General features: G+C 28.9%; 1 pseudogene; it reads left to right on the top strand.

The window, feature by feature from the left end:
• The first annotated feature begins 1,390 nt into the window (after positions 1-1,390).
• On the top strand, positions 1,391-1,726 carry LOC149258841 (protein GLUTAMINE DUMPER 5 pseudogene; annotated as a pseudogene).
• The last annotated feature ends 4,026 nt before the right edge of the window (positions 1,727-5,752 follow it).

Below are 5,752 nucleotides of genomic sequence, written 5' to 3'. Positions count from 1 at the left end.
AGATACATAGATATATAGATATATAAGTGTCTCTACGTTGATCCCTATTTAAGTTGTTGCCATGACCTGTTTCTTCATCTTGTCTTGACATAAACCTCAATTCTCAAATATATGTATGTTAATACAAACAATATTAGTTAATCATATTTCTTAATTTTTGGTGATCCCATTTAACAATACAATATTTTATTAATTATTTTATTTTTGTGACGAAATCTTTGTCTCTATTATTATTTTGTCTAATTAAACTATATTTAATCTAAGCTGTAAGTACAAGCTACTATATAGCTTTGTTTAAAATTTAGTATTTTTTCTCTTTTAATCATATCTGTGGGATAATGAAAATTTATAACCTCAAATATTACAAGTTAAAAAAAATCACACATAGTAATGAAAAGTTGAAATGTAAATTTGAGGTTTCAAATATTTTGTAAAGTCAAAAATTACAAGTTAAAAAAAGTCACAGATAGTAATCAAAAGATGAAATGTAAATTTGAAGTTCCGAAGTATTTAAGTTGCTCCTCATAAATTTTAATAAGTAATACGTGATTTAAACCAGGGTCAAGATAGACATTTTGCTTAGTTGCAACACTTATATGAAAGTAATACCTGATTTAAACCAGGGTCAAGATAGACATTTTGCTTAGTTGCAACATTTATTTTGTCATAGTAACATTTGTCGATATATTTCTTAGACAATTTTATATTATCTTATTTTGTCATAGTAACCTTTGTTGATATATTTCTTGAACAGTTTTATATTATTATAGAGTTGCACCAGTGATTTATTGGCTTTCTTGTTTTAATTATAAGTAAGTTCAAGTCTATTTCTTAATTGTTATAAAAATTTATAGACCAATACAACCCTCTAGAATCTATATAAAAATAATAAAGTTACAGTCATGAAAATCAAATAACCGTAATCAAATTTGGAATTCCAGGCCGGGTGGCAAGTAGCGCGTGCTTGCTGTACGTGCTGTTACGTGGTAAGTAAGGCCTACGGACCTCAGTGCTCTGCAGCGTTCCAGCAAACCCTTGAGTTCCAGCAAACCCTGGAGACATTTAGTACCTCCTCTCGTCTCCAACCCGCTTGACTTACAGAAAGTGAAGGAATACCGTATGGATCTGGCACGAAAATCAAGTGATATTCAATCATGAAATCACGACGGTTCAACAAATCCGAATGGTGGCCATCCTCCTATCATTTATATGTTCAAGTTTTCATTAGGGTTTATTTAGGTATTCAACCTTCATTAGGCACACGTCTGTCTGTATTTTTAAGATGGCTACTTGAAATTGATATAATAGAAGTTGTGAGTAACTTCTTGTTGTTATTCAAGGTTGTCTCTGGCCTCTGTTGCGACCTGCATGTCCTGTTGACTCAAACTCAATGGATAACACAGAGGCGAATGTCACTGTCACTGCCAACCAAGTTCAAGGGCAATGGCCTGTTCCTTTTCTGTTTGGAGGGGTGACTACCTTGTTGGTTCTGGTAGCCTTTGCATTACTCATAGTAGCTTGTTCATACTGGAAAACCACCGGTTATCCTAATAATGAGCAGAGACTCAGTGCTTCCACTGAGCTGGCTTTGCAGAATGAGATCTCAAGAAATCAAGATGTTGAAGAAAACAAAGTGGTGGTAATAATGGCTGGACAACAGAATCCTACCTTTCTTGCGAGACCTGCTTCTGGGAGTTACACTGATTTGCAAACTGTTAAAATCTAGCTGGGTTCTGCCTCATAACTCACATAGAAGGATACAAAGTTCAGGCCATTTAAAAATAGAAGAGGCTGCATAGTAAGGAGGCTACGCTTCCATTGCCTGCTAACATAATTAGCTAGGACTTAGCTCGGTACGTATGCTGTTATCTGTGTAGCGTTATGCATTTTGTTTACACAAATTTCCTAAATAATGGAATAGAACAGTGGTGTCTTGAGAAAGACGACAGGTTAAAATTTTACTGGTTTTGTTTGTCATATAGGTGTTTAAGTGTTTTTTTTTTCAAATTATAAAATTTTGTTTGTCGTATAGGTGTTTAAGTGAAATTTTTCTAAACTATAAAATTTAGATGCTCACGTACTGGTCTTAAAATGCATTCGTGCTTTGGCGCATATTCCTTCTTTTTAAAAACAATTGAATTAAAAATTATATTAAATTAGAATAATTAAGTTAATCTAGAAAGTCATATTATTTGGATATTCATGACTCTGTAGGTTTTTTAGCTGCTTCTCCTGTACTTCCTTCTCACTAGCCACCTTGGTATGCAGCTGTTAGCTATAGTTTTCTTTTTGTTTATGTCAGTTATGTATGTTTGAAAGCTGTCCAGAAATAATGTATGTTAGTTGATTTTTTGGTAGGTATGTTAGTTGTTATTTTAGTTATGTAAAAATGTATGTTAGTTGTGCTCTCAAAAATGTATGTTAGTTGTTTTTTATATGTATGTTAGTTGTCATTTTTGTAATGTCCAGGCCTTTGCTCTCAAAATTTCTGGTCAGAATGAGAAAGTGGAGGCTACCACTATGATCTTAAAATCTGGTTGGAATGAGAGAGTTAAGGCTGCTATTATAATCTTTGTAAACTGTATTTTACTGAAATCTAATGAAAACATTTTTAACCCACAAAAAGATGTTAATTATCTTTGTTTTATTATAAAGTGGGTGTCGGAATATGAATAAACTGTTTTTATTTGATTAATTAGTTTTCTTAGTGCAATTATAGTGAGATACAAAATAAAACCTTGACTTCTTAGGTTATTTTATTTAGTTAAGAGTTAATTTTAATAAAATAATTATGGTTTAAGATTTATAGATATTTTAGAAAAACTAAAGTCTAATCCTTTAATAATATGTTATTTTTAAATGCTGTAAATTCTCTTGAATAGTAATGATGCCAACTCACACAGAGAGTGTAGTTAATAATAACTATTTCATTTCATTGGTTTGAATAATTTTGTTTTATTATTTAAAGAAATATTAGATTTTTTATTTTTTAAAAGTACTTTTTAAAACTTTAAAACATTAATTTAATAATATCATTTTAAAATATTAATTTAATAATATCATTTTATAGCTTTTGCTATAAAATTATTGTTTGTCTATACAATCAAATTGCCAGTGTATTTTAATTTTTAATCTATTTTTGTTGAAAGATTTACCAAATTCCTTTCAAAACATTTTTTTATCCACCCATTGTATTAAGAAATCTAGGATTATAGGATTATATGGTTGGTAATGTTACTGTTTAAAATACATTCTATTTGATCAGCCCTGATTCTCTTTTATTATCAGCTTATTTGTTTGACGATCAAGTTGATTGTAGGTTTTGGAATATTCTAAATATTTAATTAGTAAAAACAAAGTTAAATATATAAAATCAAACAATTATTTTCATTTTGACCATTAATATGATGTCTTTCATGTTAATGCTTTCTTGTATTTTAACATGAAATTCCAGGAAAAATAAAGCCTTTCAAATTGCTCATTAAAAATTCTCTTACCATGTTGCTTTGTGGATTATTTATATAAAGAAACATAGAACAAAACAATGTTGTTCAATTTCCATTAAAATTAGTAAATATTTATTTATGAATTGTTTTTTAATTTTTTTATTAATTTATTGCTTTATTTTAATATATTTAAATTTAAAATTATTAAATATTAATATATTTAAAATTAAAAATTTTAAGCTAGTGAAAAGTAATTCAAAATATATATAACTCAAATTCAATGAATGAAATTTTAATAAAATTATAATTTTAAACCAAATTTCATCAACTGTAAATTAATTCTATTTATATACTATAAATTTCTTAAAAATAATCAAATCTAGAAAATAAATTTAAATTAATTTTATTTATATTCTACATACTTTCTCAAAAAATATTAATACGACTTACATGAAAACATCCATCTTAAACACGCTCTCTCTATTTTTTCATTTCATTGTTTCAATTTGTATATTCCTGTGAGATTTCTGGTAAATAAAAATTATTATATATGTTTGAAAAACCATGAAGAATGGAACTATATCAACTCATCTCTTTCAACTTTACTGGATATTACTCATTGCGTTTGGTTAATTTCAACAGCATGATTGTTATACAAACGTTTTTGCGTTTGGTTAATTTCAACAGCATGATTGTTATACAAACGTTTTTGCAAAAGGATAATAGATAATTTCGTAATGGTTGCAAATTATTTTTTTCCGAAATGTCTTCATCTATAATGTATTTATGTTTTCAATTAATTATCTTGTGCAATTTATAATAATAATAATAATAATAATAATTATTATTATAAAATCATGAAATTTAAATATCAAAAATTTAGTTGTTAAAATTCATGGTAATGTGTCTATATATATATATATATATGAATTTGAACTTATAATTTTTTACAAAGAAATGCATGTTTTAATCAATAAGTATACATTTCAATATTTAATTTAGCTATGGGTAAAGGATCATTTCATATAAAAAATTACATATATCTTGGATTTCCAAAAAAGAACTAAAATGGAATAGATTTTTTATACCAGCAAGCTAAAGACAATGCTTCCCATCAATCTGAGATAATTAGAGACTCATCACTATGACAATCATGACTATATAGAGAACTAGGAAATTCAAGGGGAAAATACCTTTGACATGGGCATGATTTTCCCAGACCTTTTTTTTTTGGGTTCTTTGTCTTGCCTAAGACCTCCTTGAAAATTCTTTTTTGAACAACCCTTTTTTTGGCTTCTTTGTCTTGCCTCAAGACCACCTTGAAATTTTCTTTTTTAGAACGGCCTTTTTTTTTATTCTTTTTCTTGCCTCAAGACCACCTTGAAATTTCTTTTTAGAACCCCAATACTTGACTCAGAAGAACTAGAGGTCAATCGGTTTCTCTCCTCGTTTTGAACATAGACATTGTACAAAACCCTAGGCTAATAAGGTTGTACGGCCTTCATATCCTTTACATGACATTTTTCTACAAGGAAATTAGTCATGGGTCATCCAAATTGATATCTTCTAGTAGGCTTCTTCTGAAGGAGGGCCATTTCATGTGGTAATGGATTTTGTTGGTGCTTTTCAAGAGATATTTGTAGAAGCTCTAGGATTCAATATAGGGTTATGGTATTTTATTTCTATTGATTGCATACTTGATTGAATGTCGATTGCTCTAGAGGCTCCTTTTGAGACAAGAGAGACTCAGAACCTATTTGTTGATCTAGGGATCTTGTTAGAATTCGAGGTACCATGTCCACTCATATTTCTTCTTCTGACAGGCACTTTTCCAAAATCATTTTTCTTATTCTTCAGGAAATTCCTTAGTATTCATCGAAAAATCTCTAATAAGATGCTCATATTCATGACAATGTTTGCATCTAAAAGGGACAAGTTCATAATCTAGAGACTGCTTCCAAACACTATCCTTATAATAAATATCTATGGAGGCTCGAAGAGGCTGGATATATTCATGTAAACACATATCTCTCCAAATGAAGTGTACCTCCCTCTCTTAGTAGTGGTTGATGACACTATCAATGTATTCAAGAATTTCTTCCTTCCAATATTCCTTGCATAATGTCCCTCAAATTCCCATTAGATAAATTTAATTTATAACCATAAAAAAAATAATAATTAAAAAAAAAAACTAAAAACATACATGTATTGTAGTATTATCATTTACCCAACAATTTCTTTTGCCCCTTACCAAAATTTACTAATAACCTCATTGATTCCTATTAATTTATATATTTAGTGGGGCT

Source organism: Pinus tabuliformis, chromosome 6, assembly GCF_031772625.1.
Source record: "Pinus tabuliformis cultivar Carrire ecotype Pingquan chromosome 6, CPIR1, whole genome shotgun sequence".
Taxonomy (NCBI): Eukaryota; Viridiplantae; Streptophyta; class Pinopsida; order Pinales; family Pinaceae; genus Pinus; species Pinus tabuliformis.
The sequence above is the reverse complement of the archived record's forward strand: the minus strand, read 5'-3'. Positions and strand labels throughout refer to the sequence as shown.